At 40.4% G+C, this 19,560-nt stretch overlaps 1 pseudogene; it reads right to left on the bottom strand.

Annotated features, from left to right (window-relative positions):
- Positions 1-19,186: 19,186 nt before the first annotated feature.
- LOC138069829 (small nucleolar RNA SNORA70) lies at positions 19,187-19,279 on the bottom strand (annotated as a pseudogene).
- Positions 19,280-19,560: the final 281 nt, after the last annotated feature.

Genomic DNA, 19,560 nt, shown 5'->3' with positions numbered 1-19,560 from the left:
TAACAGTCCCTTGAACTGCAAGGAGATCAAGCCAGTCAATACTAAAGGAAATCAACCCTGAATATTCGTTGAAAGGACTGATGCTGAAGCTGAAGCTCCAATCCTCTGACGGCCTGATGTGAAGAGCCAACTCATTGGAAAAGACCCTGATGCTGGAAAAGATTGAGGGCAGAGGAAAGGGGGCATCAGAGGATGAGATGGTTGGATGGCATCACCCACTCAATGGACATGAGTTTGAGCAAACACTGGAAGATACTGAAGGACAGGGAAGCCTGGCATGCTGCAATTCATAGGGTCACAAAGAGTCAGACATGACTTAGCAACATAACAACAAAGTTCCAGACTTTACATGTATTATCTTATTTATTCCTAACACCATGTCAGCAAGGCAAACTATCTTCCTCACTTTGTTGTTATTCAGTCACTCAGTCGTGTCTGACTGTTTGGGACCCCATGGACTATATATTAAGATCAAAGAGGTGAAATAACTATCCTAAGCCCACACAGCTAGAAAGCACTGGAGTCTGGATTCATCCTAGCAACTTACCTTGAGAACCCAGAATTTTAAATGTTATGCACTATTTAGAATTTTTAAGTAGCACTGATTTCAAAAACCTCTCTTTTTCTACTATGTAAAAATATCCTGATGGGGCAAAAATATGGGAAAAGGCATAAAACTTCTAGACGGAAAACTTGGGTAAAATCTGCTGTCAGCCAAGGGGGTGATATAAATTTGGCAAGGGTGGTACTCTTCGGAGAATGCTTTGGCAATGTCTAACAAAATTATACATATAAACACATACATTTTCTTATACACATAAGACATGGCTGAAAAAATACAAGAAAGAGAACATAGGAGACTGGGGAAAGGCATTGGGAAGGAAATATTTTTACTAACTTTTATAATTTTTTAATATTAAACCATGTTTCCTTATTCAACATATAGTGATAGTCGCTCAGTCCAACTCTTTGGGACCCCATTGGACTGTAGCCTGCCAGACTCCTCTGTCCATGGAATTCTCCAGGCAAGAATATTAGAATGGGTTACCATTTTCTTCTCCAATTCAAAATATAAGTGTAGTCTAAAAATAAATTAAAAAGGATGGTGCAACCAATTGTTTAAAAAGACCTCTACCCTAGCCAGTTTAGATTCAAAAGTAATTGCTGGTATTATACCCACTTCCCACTGCATATTTGATGGATAAATTTCTTGTAAATATAAAAATAATATAATTTCACGAATCTGTACATGTCCCAAATCCCACTGGATTTGTATGTTATTTCTACCCAGCCTATTCAATTTTTATCTTGGTTTCAGTATTTTTCAAGAAATATTTCAATCCATCTCCTTCCCAGAGGCCTTCAACATTTCCAAAGAACATGAACTGAGGAAGGACTGTGTTCTTCTGTCAGTGGTAGGATTCTCTTTTTTTAATGTATCTGAAATTCAAATTATTTTTGAAGTGAAAGGAAATAATTTGCAAAGCCTGCAGAGGCTCTAAATTTGTGTGTGTGAATAAATGTAAGAGGATGACTCAACTTCAGCTCTGAACTGTGTGTGTGGGAGGCAGTCACCCGCTGAGCACCACATGTGCCAAGCTAACTTCATTAATGTGGGAGATGGCTCACCAAACTTAAACAAGTTAGAGCACATTTTTTTAATTTCCTCTCATACGTGGGTACGTGCCCTCTAGCCAGTGGAACCAGAACTTAAGTGTAGAAGGAGACAGGAGAGTGCCTGTGAGCAACTCCCATGACTGCTATTCAGATTTACAGGCATACCTCTGCCACAGATGAGAGAGTGCATGGTGGGGCTCTGATACTGAGGGTCCTCTAACTTACAGAACCCAAGACTTTTTGCGGGAGAGCACATTACACTACTAAAAAGTCCGCAGTCCTAGAAAAACAGACCATTGTCAACAGCCCTACATGACCTTGATGTCATTATTATTATCAACATCTCATGTGCTTCTATGTGCTAACCACACCAGTAGGCATTTTTGGATACATTTTTTTTCCTAACCATCGCAATGACTTTAGGAGACAAATATAATCCCTACTTTTTCAAATGAAGAGATTTTGAGGCTCAGAAAGATTAAGTGACCTATTAAGATTACCAGGTTGAGCCAGGAGGGAATTCAGCTCATTCTGACTGCCTGCCCTACACCATCTCCTTGTAAGTACTTAGAATGGAACTATTTACCAAATTAAAAAAGAAAAAAAAAACTCAACAAACCAAAGTAGCATCAGACATAACTGCTGCTGCTGCTGCTACTAAATCGCTTCAGTCGTGTCCGACGCTGTTCAACCCCAGAGACGGCAGCCCACCAGGCTCCCCCGTCCCTGGGATTCTCCAGGCAAGAACACTGGAGTGGGTTGTCAGACATAACTGGGGTGTATAAATGGTGTCAGTAGATAGTACCATCACTCTGTTCCCACACAGTACATCATCCCGGCTCACTGAATCACTTGGCAAAGAGCAAGGGTTCTCTGCATCTCACCCATCACCCTCTCCCTTGTGTCTTAAAGCATTCACTACTCTCCAGTCTAAAAGAAGGATAAGGAACTAGCTTCTAGCCAGTCGCTTTTCTGTGTCATCCACTCTCCTATAGCTCCTCTGAAGCCCAACCTCCTTTGAAGCATGTATGTTTGTTTCCAGAGCATGGACTCTTCTTGGAGGATGATGATTTTTCAAAAATATGAAATGAGTCTACTACCCAGAGCATTTTCTCCCCGACATGGCCTTTGCCTTAGTCACAAGTTCATCTCAAGCAGATCTGCTCTGCACAGCATTTCAAATGTGTATGTTTTGAGTAGCCGACTTCCTTTCTTTTCAAACAAACCTTCTGAACATCAATCAGGCTTTCTCCAAGGAAGATGATAAGTTTTCTACATTTCTCTCACAACTTATTAGGAATTCCCTCTTTTCAACAATATGGTTTAGCAAAAACCGATAGGAAGAAAGCAACCATGTCAACGAGGCACTTGGCCTCCTTCACATTCAGGCATGAATAGGGAAGCCACCAAAACTGTGGCGTGAAGCTCCCTCAAGATCCAGAAAAACACAGGGCTTCTTCTTAAAAGAAAAATTCATCCTTAAACACACACACCCACATCAAATCTTACCCATTCTTTTTTTTTTTTTTTTTCACTTTTCTCACAGGCTGCGTCTCCCCATCTAGGTGCTGGAATGACCATGCTCCTCCCAGTTCCCAGTATGCCCTCCATTCCTCCCAGCATGCCCTGCACTTGTTGGTACATACACATTAAAGTACAAAAGATGATTTTCACACAAACAATTATTAACTTCATAAACTATGGCATAAGTTTTTTGGGAATAAGAGTTGAGTTTTGCCCCATGATACTCAAGACATGCCTTGTCCAGAGCAGATATACATGGACTTTAAGCATAAAATAATATTTTTAACAGACATTTGAAAACCTAAGCATTTTCATGAAGACTGTATCCCTTCAGGGTGGTAACCTTGAGTGTTACACACATGATTTAAAGATATTTTTGTTATTTAATACAAGCATAATAATTCTCTCATCACATTCAGTTTAGTTCAGTTTAGTCGCTCAGTCATGTCCAACTCTTTGTGACCCCATGAATCACAGCACGCGAGGCCTCCCTGTGCATCACCGTCTCCCAGAGATCACTCAGACTCATGTCCATCGAGTCAGTGATGCCATCCAGCCATCTCATCCTCTGTCGTCCCCTTCTCCTCCTGCCCACAATCCCTCCCAGCATCAGAGTCTTTTCCAATGAGTCAACTCTTCCCATGAGATGGCCAAAGTATTGGAGTTTCAGCTTCAGCATCATTCCTTCCAAAGAAATCCCAGGGCTGATCTCCTTTAGAATGGACTGGATGGATCTCCTTGCAATCCAAGGGACTCTTGAGAGTCTTCTCCAACACCACAGTTTAAAAGCATCAATTCTTCAGTGCTCAGCTTTCTTCACAGTCCAACTCTCACATCCATACATGACCACTGGAAAAACCATAGCCTTGACTAGATGGACCTTTGTTGTCAAAGTAATATCTCTGCTTTTCAATATGCTATCTAGGTTGGTCATAACTTTTCTTCCAAGGAGTCAGCGTCTTTTAATTTCATGGCTGCAATCACCATCTGCAGTGATTTGGGAGCCCCCCAAAATAAAGTCTGACACTGTTTCCACTGTTTCCTCATCTATTTCCCATGAAGTGATGGGACCAGATGCCATGATCTTCATTTTCTGAATGTTGAGCTTTAAGCCGACTTTTTCATTCTCCTCTTTCACTTTCATCAAGAGGTTTTTTAGTTTCTCTTCACTTTCTGCCATAAGGGTGGTGTCATCTGCATATCTGAGATTATTGATATTTCTCCTGGCAACCTTGATTCCAGCTTGTGCTTCTTCCAGCCCAGTGTTTCTCGTGATGTACTCTGCAGATAAATTAAATAAGCAGGGTGACAATATACAGCCTTGACATACTCCTTCCTTTTCCTATTTGGAACCAGTCTGTTGTTCCATGTCCAGTTCTAACTGTTGCTTCCTGACCTGCATACAGATTTCTCAAGAGGCAGGTCAGATGGTCTGGTATTCCCATCTCTTTCAGAATTTTCCAAAGTTGATTGTGATCCACACAGTCAAAGGCTTTGGCATAGTCAAGAAAGCAGAAATCGATGTTTTTCTGGAACTCTCTTGCTTTTTCGATGATCTCATTGCATTACTCTCATATTAAATTTGCTCAAAAAATAATCGTCATAAACTATCATGACCCAGGAATTTTGATAGACACTGAAGACTCAAAGTGGAATCAAGCATCAAGAAACATATAAATTCTATGAAAAATGAAGCCACACGTGAAAATGCACTACAGAGCTATGTAGCAAAATTGAGGTGTGAACCACTTGCGCAGCATAAAAAGATCACAACCAGTTCTCACTAGGAGGTTCTAGGCTTCCAAGGACAAGTAAGACTTTTACAAAGAAAGAAGAAGAGAGGCGTCTCAACAGCCTACTCAAATGTACAAGTTTGAGAAGCAGACAATACATATGCTGTACTTGACAAGAGGCAAGGGGCTGGCACTCATCTTTATCCTTTGAGGACAGATATGACTTTCTTTTGAATTTATCAAAGGTCTTTATGGTACAATAGCAAACTCTTGGTAAAAACCATTTGAGTTTAAGTACGGTTTATAAACGTGCTCTTGGCTAGTGTCTAAGACAAAATTCATAGATCTGAGTGATAGCAATACAAACAATAACTTAAAGAGTATACAGTTCTCTTCAACACATATATTTTGGTTAAGTGTTTAAAAATTAATCTTAACTTTCTTCAGTCCAAGCTCCTAATTTATTGTGCAACTAAAGAATTAGTGATTTTTGAAAAGTAGAAGTTAACAAAATCCTGGGTTCAAATTACTATGAAGAGATATGTCCATGGAATTAGGTTAAATTGGGAACTAGAAATAAGAGCACATATTTCTTTCGGTCTCAAACTATTACAGCTTACAGGCAAAGAAATAAAGTATTTCAAACTTTTTCTAGAACTATTTGTAAGGATTTATTTCATGCTATACTTTAAGTGACTTTATTAGATATTGTCAAAAGAGTAAACAAACACTTGCCAAAAGCTTATCAAAAACTCAAATTACTTTTAGTCTTTTGATTATCGGATGCCTAAATGTTTATGGTAGAAGGTGTGGAAAATACTAGAAAGCTCAAATAAAAAGAGTATAATTACCCATGACTCTCACAGCAGTCATTATTTTATTGTTTCCCCTTATTTTCTATTCCTTTGCATATTTTTCAAAATTGTAATCATTACATAGCTGCTCTGTGTCTTCACTATTTTGTTTAATAATATATTATGTCTATTGACCACTAGAAATTTTAATTTATCTTTTTCCAGCTCAGAAGGCAAAAGAAAAAAAGTGTCGGCTTGGCATGGAGTATCATTTTTTTCAATACTGAGGACTAACCAACACACTTCATTAACCATGATGTCCTTCTTGGTAAGACTTTCTCCAGGGAAAGCTTATTTGGCAAGACTCTTTGCAGTTTTAAGATAACTAACTCCAAACAGATCCTTTGTTTTAATCCATAAAGACAAAAGCTTTCTACTTTTAATGGCATGTGGATTTAACTTCTTCCATGCTGCCTTTCACTGGAGTACCATCCAGTAGAATGAGCATAATGACCACCAGCTCGTGTTTGGCCTTTGTTCAGGTAAGTCCTATTTTGTGGCTGAAAGGTAAATTTCCCTGTAAATTCTGTTTTATGTCATTGGAATAAAAAACTAACAAATCAATATTAAAGCATTATTGGAAAAAATATTCATGGAATCAGCCAACATGTGAAGATTTTTCAAGAGAGGAAAAAAAATCAGTAATAAAGTTTAAACTCACAGAACAGAGATAAGAAAATTTATTGACACATTAAATGAAGTGCACTGCTTGTCAAATAGCAGTTTACATCAGAAGGTGTAGAAGATACAGGAAAGTCCAAAGAGAAAGAGTAAAAATCAACCACGACTTTGCAGTCATTATTTTGGTAAATGGCCTTGCAGTCACATAGGGTAGAATTCATCTTTCATTACTATTTTAGTGCAGTGTTTTCACACTGCATATCACTACCTTCCAGTACACAGCAAAATCAATTTAGTGCGTCATAACTGGAGTTTTAAAATTTGAAATAAAATAGAAGAAAAACTATTAGAAGGAATTATATAAGAGTAAATATTTCTAAAGCATTTGTTTCAGGCGTGTGCACTGGTGGGTACGGACGTCCTGAGTAGATCTGTGGGTCATTATTTCAAATGTTCAAAAGTCCCTACTCAGAACAGAGCTTTCCAAGGGCTGTTTTCTTGATGAGCTGAGAATGCATTACAATTAAGTGGGAGATACAGCTTTCATCAGCTCTCAGGGTAGCCTGCCAGAACCTGAGATTGTAGGAGCCCCCAGACCACCCCTCTGCAGCTGTGAGAAGTCTTGCCTGGGATTCTCAGAAGACACCCTGAAAGTAAAAGGGACTGATACCCATACAACAGTCCCTGCAGGCAGCACATATGATGAGGGCCCTCTAGAACATGCTGCTTACCCCCACAACGTTGTGGCTCTGGACAAGGTGACCATCTGGATACCTAGTCCTGTAGCCAGCTGTGATTGCACCACTGCCATTGTGGACAAGGAACACTGGAGTTAATCCAGTTTCCCAAGAATCAGAAAATGTGGCTCAAAATAAGGTGGGTGTGCAACTGGGGCAAGATGCCCACACAGACCCAGGAAGAGGTCCCACATGTCTTTGTTCACATATATTATGCACATCAGTCCTTTGCAGCAGGTGTGCCTTTTCAGCGGCATCCAAGTCAGTAGTAAAGTGACTGCTTTAACACTCAACATGCATCGTCTGCAAATTCAGTTCAATCTTCATTTTGAAAAACTTGATATAAAAATACTATGATAAAACTCAAAATTCATTCATATTATCACATGAAATTTCATCATTACATTTAATATTGAAATATGAATAATGTTAGATCCTTTACCTAAAATATCAATAATTATACATTTTGAATGGTTGTAAAATGGCTTTAAATTTGAAATCACCTGCTGGTGAAAAATAATTCTCATAAGAATGCAAAATGAATTCATCTCTTAAGAATTCAGAAAGATCATTGAGTCTTAATCAAGACTTTCATTAGCCATTTCAAACATAAAACCTGATATAAAGTGGTAATGTTCAGAGGAGCAAGCACAAATTTATCATTAAAAATTTTGAGCATAAATTATTTGGAAATTTTATAAAAATTCAATAAGTATTTTTGGCTTTGTTTTTATGCCATAATAATATGCAACATAAAAGAAATGCAGTATGCTATTTTTAGGAAAACCCCATAAAGCATCAAACCTTTTCCAGTTTATCTGAATGTGTAGTTCTAATGAGATATATATATGTGTGTGTGTGTGTGTGTGTGTGTGTGTGTGTGTGTGTGTATACACATGCATGCTCAGTCACTCAGTCATATCTGACTCTTTGTGACCCTCTGGACTATAGCCCACCAGGCTTCTTTGTCCATGGGATTTTTCACGCAAGAATACTGGAGTGGGTTTCCATTTCCTCCTCCATGGAATATTCCTGACCCAGGAATTGAACCTGCATCTCTCTCTATATATATATAGAAAGAGCTTCTCAGAAAATGTGGCTCAAAATAAGGTGGGTGTACAACTGGGGCAAGATGCCCACACAGATCCAGGAAGAGGTTCCATGTCTTTTTGATCAGATATATTATACACATCAGTCCTTTTGCAGTAGATGTGCCTTTTCGGTGGCATACATATATATACAGGCTTCCCTGGTGGCTCAGAGGTTAAAGCGTCTGCCTCCAATATGTTCAGTTCAGTTCAGTCGCTCAGTCGTGTCCGACTCTTTGCGACCCCGTGAATCGCAGCACGCCAGGCCTCCCTGTCCATCACCATCTCCCAGAGTTCACTCAGACTCACGTCCATCGAGTCGGTAATGCCATCCAGCCATCTCATCCTCGGTCGCCCCCTTCTCCTCCTGCCCCCAATCCCTCCCAGCATAAGAGTCTTTTCCAATGAGTCAACTCTTCGCATGAGGTGGCCAAAGTACTGGAGCTTCAGCTTTAGCATCATTCCTTCCAAAGCAGCCAAGAGCTACCCCATGTCTGAAGTCAGGGACAGCGGCCCAGAGTGCCAGGCTGTGACAGTGCAGGAACGGCCAGGAGGAGCCACCCCATGTCCGAGGTCAGGGGCGGCCGGGAGAAGCCACCTCGCACCCAAGGCCAGGGGCGGTGACCCTGAGGAGCCCCCCAGAACCCGAGGCCAGGGGCAGCGGCCGGGAGGAGCCACCCAAGGAGCTGGCTGAGCAGGCACAGGAGGGCCTAGAGGAGCTATCCCACGTTGAAGGTCAGGAACAGTGGCAGTAAGGAGATACCCCTCGTCCAAGGTAAGGAGCAGTGACTGTGCTTTGCTGGAGCAGCCGTGAAGAGATACCCCACGCCCAAGGTAAGAGAAACCCAAGTAAGATGGTAGGTGCTGCAAGAGGGCATCAGAGGGCAGACACACTGAAACCATACTCGCAGAAAACTAGTCAATCTAATCACACTAGGACCACAGCCTTGTCCAACTCAATGAAACCAAGCCATGCCTGCGGGGCAACCCAAGACGGATGGGTCATGGTGGAGAGGTCTGACAGAATGTGGTCCACTGGAGAAGGGAATGGCAAGCCACTTCAGTATTCTTGCCTTGAGAATCCCATGAACAGTATGAAAAGGCAAAATGATAGGATACCAAAAGAGGAATTCCCCAGGTCATTTGGTCCCCAATATGCTACTGGAGATCAGTGGAGAAATAACTCCAGAAAAAATGAAGGGATGGAGCCAAAGCAAAAACAATACCCAGTTGTGGATGTGACTGGTGATAGAAGCAAGATCTGATGCTGTAAAGACAAATATTGCATAGGAACCTGGAATGTCAGGTCCATGAATCAAGGCAAATTAGAAGTGGTCAAACGAGATGGCAAGAGTGAACGTCGACATTCTAGGAATCAGAGAACTAAAATGGACTGGAATGGGTGAATTTCACTCAGATGACCATTATATCTACTACTGTGGGCAGGAATCCCTCAGAAGAAATGGAGTAGCCATCATGGTCAACAAAAGAGTCCGAAATGCAGTACTTGGATGCAATCTCAAAAACGACAGAATGATCTCTGTTCGTCTCCAAGGCAAACCATTCAATATCACAGTTATCCAAGTCTATGCCCGCAGGTCCGAGGTCAGGGACGGACCCAACCAGTAACGCTGAACAAACTGAAGTTGAACGGTTTTATATGACCTACAAGATCTTTTAGAACTAACACCCAATATGTTCAGAAGCTATATATATGTACATGCCTATATGTATATATATGCTTTGCAAATTAGGCTACCCATCATTTGACTTATCAACTGGGAGTGATTTCCCTCTAATTTTATTTTACATCCTTGTTCTTTATCATCAATCATGTTCTATATATCCGGATCATAAGCTCCAAGAGAAACGACTGTTTCATCTAGTTTACCAGGCAGCCCAAAGCTAATAGGTACACAATAAACATGTATGAATAATCAAATTGAGGGAAGATATATTTCATCCACTTTAGTAAAAAGAATAGCTACCTAACAGGTATCCAAACTAGAAATTAATTCTCCACCAGCAGCAATATTTGGCATAAACATGAGAAGTTTGACAGTTTCTGGTAACACCAAGAAACATCAATCTGCCACATCCAAAGAGGTGTTTCTGATTAATCTGTTCACACGTTACTTTTCCAGCACTGTAATAATAATCATTAATTTCACAGACTCAACCAGAACTTATGGTAGCAGATGACTGAAAGTAAAGAGACAGGTTTGTTCCTTTTTTCCACCTTGATTGCAAACTCTAGAGTCCCAATTAGACTTTCCTCTTTCATCCACCAGAGTTCTGGGTGTACAACTATACACCTGGTAAGAAAAAATCCAGCATAACTTGAAGACATTGGGCCTCAGTGTTTCTTGACTAAGAAAACCACATTATAAGCTTCCTGAGGACAATGACCCACAGCTTTCATTTTCTAATTTCTTCCCCCACCCCATTAGCAGTTAATACAATATAGATACAGAGAGGACACTCAAAAATATATCACAGAGCCTGACCATGTGAGTGAGTGAGTGATAGTTGCTCAGTCATGTCCGACTCTTTGCAACCCCATGAACTGTTGGTGAGCTCCTTTGTCCATGGAATTCTCCAGGCAAGAATACTGGAGTGGGTTGCCATTTCCGTCTCCAGGGGATCTTCCCAACCCAGGGGTCCAACACAGGTGTCCTGCATTGCAGGAAGATTATCATCTGAGCCACCAGGAAAGCCTACTATTAAGAGACATTTCTAAGTATAAAGACAGGTCAACTAAAAAGTATAGAGTCTGACTATACAACTAAAAAAAGTACAGGAACCAAATGTCAGTTCAATCACTAGCAAACTCCAGAAGGCTGTCCTCACAGTTATGATGAGAAGAGAACGGCAGCCCTGTCCTCTCAGGAGGCCTTGCAGGCTGGAGATGCTTCACACAGTAAAGTCCCAAAACTGTGTCTTACATGATATAACACTTTTTAAAGGAGATAAAAGTCATCCTTCTCCTCCTGCTCTTTATACCTTTTCATAGTATTTTGGAAACAGCACAGGAAGTGACTTGCCATTGAAAAGCAATTTGTGGTATCACTCGGCCACTAATGGCAGCCCACTCCCAGCAGGTTTATTTGTAAAAATTGGACTTTAAGTTTAACCTAGCAGGCTGCATGCTTCTAATAACATCTGGCAGTTCACAGCTGATTTTGAATATGCCCCAGGTTCCAAGTGGATCACGGAACTAAATCATCTCTTATTTCAGCCTGCTCATTTTGAACCAACTCATTTTACAGTATGGTTAGCATGGCCTTTCCAGTTAAGGATGATTGCTCAAAGCACTTAGGGCAATGTTGTCTTAGCCCAGCATCTAGAATGAGGTAGTTGACACAAATTGCATCGTATGCTACTTGAGATTTAATGTTGTTACTGCCAGGAGAATATTTTTGCAAAGGTTACTGATGTATAACAAAATCAAACATGCAGCAAAACTGAACCCTCAATCAGAATTCCTCTTTAGTCCAAGATTCCAATTACATCTCTTTTCTCAAGTGTAGGCTATTAACCAAAAAGACAATAAACAAAATCTGCATTTCTTAATATCACAAGTCTTTGGTTTAATAACAATATGAAAAAATACTGTCCACTGTACAAATCCTTTGGTTCCAAAATAAATACAAATGACACTTTTGTTATGCATTCCATAACAAAAATGCTGTTTGTTCACGGTGTACTCTTTATACTAAACCTAACTGTTACTTGTAGAGTTCAAAAAGCAATGGCAATGATTAATGTATTCTTTCTGTGTTCTGTGTTAAAGGAAAGGAAGGCTAACATAAGAAGGAATGTTAGAGAAGTACTATACATATATAGAGGACATACTGGATATCCTAAAAAATGATCTCTGAGTAACAGAACAATTCACTTTAATTTCCTAGAAGCATGCTGTGCTGGAGGTCATAAAATTTTAAACTGCCCAATTAGATTTTATATCAAGCAATACAATTTAGCCTTCTGTGGATCCATGAACTCTGGCTCACCATGCATTAAACAGTCCTGCAAATCACTACATACAAGATGATTTGCATAGTATGCACATATTCTTATTACTTCTTTAATGCTAATGTAATTAAGAACTGGCCATAATATGTTGGGCCCTTATTTTAATTACAGTTATACATCCTAGAATAATCTTAAAGCCCCTTTTGAACCTACCTGGCTTTACAATCAGAATTTTCCTTTTTATTTCTATGATTTCCACTTAATTGATTGTTCTTCACAGCTCACATTTTAAATTTAGCTGTGATTAAGCCAAGTGGCGCAGTGGTAAAGAATCTGCCTGCCAATTCAGGGACGCAAGAGACACGAGTTCGATTGCTTGGTTGGGAAGATCCCCTGGAGAAGGAAATGGCAACCCACTCCCGTATTCTTGCCTGGAAGCTATCCACGGACAGAGGAGCCTGGTGAGCTACAGTCCCTGGGGTCCCAAGAGTCAGACACAACTTAGCAATTAAACCACTATGGAAAATTAATCAGTGCTGCCAGAAGTCTGGGCAGGAGATGGGCAACAGGGCAAATGGGGAGTAACTGCTACTGTATACAGGGTTACTTTTCAGGGTCATGAAAATGTTCTAAAATCAGTGATGGTGATAGTTCCACAACTCTGCAAATATAACAGCTATTGAATGGTATTTAAAACATACATCAATAAAGCTAATATAATATAATTTTATTATATTAAAAACAGAAACCTCACAAAATTTAGAGTCTTAATCTCTTCTATGAACTTCCCTGGTAGCTCAGAAGGTCAATCTGTCTGTCAATGCAGGAGATGCAAGAGACACTGGTTTGATCCTTGGGTTGGGAAGATGCCTTGGTGAAGGAAATGGCAACCCACTCCAGTATTGCTACCTGGAAAATTACATGGACAGAGCAGCCTGCCAGGCTACAGTCCATGGGGTCACATGACTGAGTGACTAACTTTCTTCACCTTCAGTCTCTGCTATGAGTAGGGAAACAATCACCTTGTAACAGGACTCTTGACAGTAAAGATCAATAATTTCCTTTTTAAACATCTTTAGATCAGAGTTACTAACATTTAGAACTTACTGTTTAAAGAGGAGGTGACCATCTTATGTACTGTCCCAGAAAAGGTGAAATTGAATAGTGGAAATAATTACCTAAAACCTAAATAATTACCCCTGCATCCTGCTGTTGCAAAGGCGGGAGAGCTGTTCAGCATCTACGTTAAACCAATTATCCCCTTGATCGGATTGTCCATTTCAGATTGATCACAACCACTCAACTATCGCTCACCTCTCTGGCTAGCTCTCTGTGATTCTAAACACCATTTGTTTCCAGGTCCTCAGACACATGGCAATAACTAACAACACATTCCAGCATGTGTTGCGTGGATATGCCCATCTCATTGCACTTATAAAAACAGAGATTTACAATTCCACCCACAACTGAAATAAACCTAAAGAGCTCAAAGTGATGGATCTTCCACTCATATCAGAGAATTGTGTCTAGAAAATACAAAACAAAGTTAAATGAAACACCTAGGAACAGAGCCAGGAGCTAGTTTTACTAGCTGGTCCCCACCTAATGAAAAGCACAACTGACAGGGAACATCTCAAAAGAAGTCAGTTTTATTCCTCTTGATAAATTCTTCAGGTATCATCTGTTTCATTCATGAGGCAGGGGAGCCAGGTCACAGAGGGTCTGAGCAATGCATCTACTTTTCTGTGAAACTAGAAACTAAGGCTCCTGTCTCAACTTCTTTTAGTAAGAAAACAATTTTTTAAAAATTCTCAGATCAAGCCTACATGTTTACCATCCTTTAATTTGGGGAGGTGAATATATATAAATCCAGTAGTGGATTTTAAAATAGGTGGAAAAATAAATAAGACTTGAAAAAAAGCATATTAAAGGTAAAATGCAAGATTAGTTGAAAGTCAACCATCCAACACCAGGGCTGCTCATGTCACTGACTTGTGGGGAGGAGTGATATGTGTCAAAGACAGTACATGTCAAATGTAGTGGGACCCATCAGTCCTTTCTTAGCAATAAGGGAATATTCACCGTTGACTCAAACTAAGTCACTTGTCTGGTGATCCTGGCAGCAAATGTCAGAAAACATTTCCCTCCACTTTATCTGTCACTGACACTTGACCACAGTGTTTTTCTTTCTTCACCGGAGAGAAGAGAAAGTCAACTCAGTCACCTCAGTGCAGGAGGTGGGGCTGTCAGGGGAATGATGGCAAAAGAGACACATTTTGAAGATGATGGATTGCCCCCATTGAGTCTACATACTCACAGTTCAGAACATTTGGGACAGGCTATTATTATCCTAGTGTGATTCAGAGGGGACTCACTCTTCCCCCAACTTGGAAACAAGTTAAAAGCCTATGACATCTCATCCAGGGAAGACATATCTGGCTGTGCCCACCCAGGGATCTCTCTGATCATTGGATGAGCACTTCTTCTTTTCGGTGGCCTGAAAGAAGCAACTGGAGAGCTATTTGCAGAGGAAGGAGAGTTTTGATTGTCACTGAGTTGGGTTAAATTTTTGCAGACGTCCCTATGGTACTGAGTAGGAAGAGAATAGAGATTCCTCTCCCCCTAATGCAGTCTTTGGGAATTTAGGAAGGGAAGAAAACAGGCAGAAGGTCTATGATGTTGCACGGAGAAGGTATAGGTATAAGAACAATGCCCACATATCCTAAGCTTCATTACCCCCAGTAAAAATCAGAGTAGCAACTGCCACTGGAGCTTGGAAAGAGTACCTGTGGTGGGGTACATGAGCAAGAGGCTATAAATAATTCCATTAGATAATCAAGGGTTGGGGGCTTAGTAGGTAAAGAAACCACCTGCAATGCAGGAGATCCCAGTTCAGTCCCTGGGTCAGGAAGATTCTCTGGAGAAGGAAATAGCAACCCACTCCAGTATTCTTGCCTGGGAAACCCCTTGGACAGAGGAGCCTGGTGGGCTATAGTCCATGGGGTCATAAGATCGGACAAAACTTAAAGACTAAACCATGACCACTGTGATTTGGAGGCACAAACTGAGCTAAAGGTACGTTAGGAGAAGAGTCAGCCAATCATTCTGGCTCCATCAGACACTGTTCTCAGACTGCACTTTCCCTTTAGTCAAAAGGAAGAGACACAGGCCAAGGAAAGTGAAGGAATACTTAAGACACTGGTGATCTGAGATTAACAATAAAGTATGCTCACTCAGAGACAGCTAGCAGTAACGGGCCACAGTCCTTGGAGTGCACTTAAACTGGGAGCATCCTTTCTACGAGAGGTCGCTTCATATTATATATTACCAAGATCCCCACCTATGACCACAAATTCTGCTTGCCTCATCTCTAGCATTCTGAAAAGGACAAAAAACGACCTTGCTGAAAGAGGTTACAATTATTCTTGACATTTTAGAATGCACCTCTACTGTGTTCAAAATGTTCCATCATAGGCTTTAAAATGTGAACTAGGATAGGAGAGTCCAACCTGAAGTCTTCTTTTAAATCAAGAGCTCACCTGTATCTGATTTTGCCTCAAATTCAAACAGATTTTAGCAACTAATTGAAAGGTCTTCATCTTACCCAACTGAAAAACATCAGCAGCTCCTTTTAGCTTTACACTGGTTAACTTATGATTAAGAAGTGAAATGGGGAAATATGGATTTATTTTTTGTTAAGAGGCTGTAAACAAACATGTCACTCAGACTAGCTCTGGGTGCAAGCCTATTAATAATTCATGTTCTTCTTTATAGTTGCCTACATTCTCCATTTTTTCTTTAAAGGGCATATATTACTTTTCAGGGGAAAAAAAAGAGTGGTCAAGAAAAGAGAAAGAAAGAAAAATATTACCCTTAGTCTTTACCGTGAAAAAGGAATGAGATTAAAATAGAAAGGCAAAATACCAGTGTTAACAGTGACTGACTTTAACAAGACAGTACGTGACGATTTTTTTTCTTTCAACCCGTCTGGTATTTTTCAAATTTTCTACAAAGAATAAGTATTTTTAATTAAAAAGCACTTTGAGGAACAAAGGAAAACTGGAAAGAAAATATTGCCTTATTCCATTTTAATTGCCTGGAAATGAAAGTGAAGACTGTAATTATATAACTGGGAGAAAGCTGGGTGGACAGGTCCCACAAAGCTTACTGGAGGCAAATGGCAACAACTCAGCAGCATCTACATGTGGCCAGCTTTGGTTGCTAGGCAGATCTCACCATCACCAAGAAGTGTGGATTTGAAAGCATGTAAAAGACTGTTCTCCCCTAAAAGAGCACCCATACCAGCCTGCTACTGTCTCTCATGTTCTTGCCAGAGTCCTTTCTTCAGCTTCTTGCCATGTGTTCTCCGGAGTTCCCATTTAAATCAAACTGATCTTGAGAAGGGGGCTAGCAGCCACTGGCAAATCAGAAAGGTGGAAGTTGCCAGGAAAAGATCCCCAGTCTGGACCCAGGCTCCCATGCCAGCATTTTGTCTCTAAGTCGTAGTGGACTCTTGTGCACAATCTTTAACTTCATTTGGACACAATTCCCACTTCTATAAAATGAAGGGGTGGACTTAGAATTCCTTATGACACTTCCTAAATATATATCTAAATTCTGTCAGCATTAACTTCTCAGTTTAGACAGCTGCCACCTTGAAAGAACAAAGAACAATGCTGAGGGAATATATAAAAAGATGAACACATGTGCAAGGGGGAAATAGAGGAAAAAGGAAATCAAGAGCCTGGTATATTTCCGAGGATCTTGGTCAACACAAGAAAACTAGATGCTACGATATGCCCCCAAAGGAGATCATCTTCCCAAAGAAAAACTCGATTCACTTAAATTATTTTCTGATTCAGTCTTGATACTGAGACAAGAGCCTCAGTTTAATGTCTAATCTCAAGAGACCACCGCATATTAAATGAGGTTTTTATTAAGTGACTCAGAAACTACTGAGAGTGATCATTCTATTAACATTCCTATAAGATGAAGATATTAAAAACACGTAGCTATTCTCCTATATGTTTACATGAGTGAGCTCTCAGCTCTCCTTCAGCTGATTGACAGAACAGGGCAATGTGGGGATCTTTCTAATCACAAATTCATCACAAATAAAAGTGAGTAGAAAACGTACACATAAACAGTAGGCTCTTCTGTGAGGAGCAGGGAAAGGTTTATTTATTCTCCTCTGTAGGAAACAAAGAGATTTATTAATGAGGAAAGAGAAAGGCAGTACCAATTTAAAAGGGAATGAACCAAGGATATGAGGGAAAAAAGACAAGTGTTTCCCTACCAGATGACCTTATTATTTCAGAAAAAATAAATATGTTCATGTTTTGAATGAATTTTATGTCGTGACACAATTATCTTGCTAGGGAACTAATTCTGATAGCATGAAATGGATCAACATGGCATAAAATAAATCCTGTAGCTTTTAAATAGCTTTGGATCACTCTCTCGGACTTACAGCCAGCCTCTGACTGATTGAATTGCAACACATTTTGCCCAGCAGTGAAAACCGAAAATTTTTAAGTTTGACATTACCAAGTCCTCCTTTTCATTATCAGGTTTCCAACCCTGATTTGTCACAGTCCCACCGGTTAGACTTCTCCCCAACTAGATGAACTGAATTGTAAAAATTACTCAGTGGAAGCTGAAAGCCGAAAATGAATTGAGATGATTCATTCTGGAGGCCCTTGCTATTTTCAGACTTTTGGACAGAATTTCTGGCATTCAGAAGTAATAAATGAGCCTGAGTTGACACCTTGATTTGTTAACTCAGAAAATCCACAGTCAGTCCCACTCTGGATTCATGTGGAGTTCAATGATGCAAAGGTGATGAAGAGGAAAAAAAGTTGCATCACTTTTAAAATTTTAAAACTCAATTTATCATCTATGTTTTGACACAGTTAGCCAGCAATATTCTTAAAGGATTCATGAAGCAGATTACTAAGAAAATCAGTTACTCATATAGCCAGAACTTGTTTTAATTTATTACACATTTAGAAAAAACAAGCAAGCCAACTATTGCTCTGGAAGTAAAGTCTAAATAATAGATCAATAAGCACCTGACCAAACAATTGAGCTCTAAGGTCAAAATCGTAGTTAATCCTTGAAGGGAAGCAACAGATCAGCCACTTACAGGATATACTTTGAGTAGTTTTCCCAGCAGCACCAGTGACCTTAGACTGATTTGTCTACTCTGTCATCAGACTCTTCCCCTGACTAAGCTGAATATTTATTAGATGGTAAAACAAGGTCCAGTGGAAGGTGTTGGGCACCATGAATGACAGACAGAAGCATTGATCCAGAGACGTGGTGGGACGGGCCACAGGTGTGATCTTGAGCCCTCAACAATTTTTCAGTAAGCCACCAATCCTCAAAGTCTGCAGCACCATTTAAAGGCTATGGCAACCCACTCCAGTACTCTTGCCTGGAAAATTCCATGGACAGAGGAGCCTTGTAGGCTATAATCCATGGGGTCACAAAGAGTCAGACACAACTGAGTGACTTCACTTCACTTCACTTCACCTCATGGCAAGGAAGCAACCCTCTGAAGATGGCAGTGCTGGAAATTTTGTTTGTTTAAAGTTGTGTTCATGTATTTATTTATTTGACAGCAGAGTAGGATTTATTGGTGGGCATGAGTAAGACAGGGACACCACCACAGCCCTCATGAGTGCAGGACCTGACATTTTTCCGGGAGCTGCAATTTGAGATGGATTTGACTCTGTAGCCGCCTGGGATGAACTGCTCTTCTGCCACCATGCTTCCAAATTCATCCTCACTACACTCAGTAAATCTCAAGTTCTTAGAGATGTGGATCTTCCCACAGCCAGAGAACTTGAACTTGGCCCTGTGTAGGGCCTCAATCACATATTCTTTGTTCTTCAGCTTGTTACAGATGGGCGTTATACCTTGTCCAATGAGGACCCTGGTCACTGTGCCCAGGGGCTTTCCAAAGGCACCACCATACCTGTCTGGAGCCTACATTAGGGACAGCATGAGGCCATACATGAATATCTGCAGGAAAGGGCTATCTGCAAGGTCCCTAAGGGAACCCCTAAAGCAATAGGCTGCATATACTACCAAGAGGGCTACTGTTTGTAGGAATGCAATGGCTACAATGGAATTTGTTTAAAACTTTTCCTTTTTCAAGTGATCTCTGTACACTTTTTTCAAATGTGCCAAAATAAATTGAGAGCCAGAAATTGGTTGGTTTTTCCAGCACTAATAACAGTATATGTAGCTCACATCTACAGAGTGCCTACTTGTGCCAGATACTCTTTCCAGTGGCTCGTGTATGTTAACACACCTAACTCAGGCCAACAATATCTGCTCTTGTTTCAACCAGATTCTGGCACAGGGTTGATTATTAAGACAAGTAGGTGAAAGAGTCCCTCCTCTG

The sequence above is a fragment of the Capricornis sumatraensis genome, chromosome 22 (assembly GCF_032405125.1).
Source record: "Capricornis sumatraensis isolate serow.1 chromosome 22, serow.2, whole genome shotgun sequence".
NCBI classification, from domain to species: domain Eukaryota; kingdom Metazoa; phylum Chordata; class Mammalia; order Artiodactyla; family Bovidae; genus Capricornis; species Capricornis sumatraensis.
The sequence above is the reverse complement of the archived record's forward strand: the minus strand, read 5'-3'. Positions and strand labels throughout refer to the sequence as shown.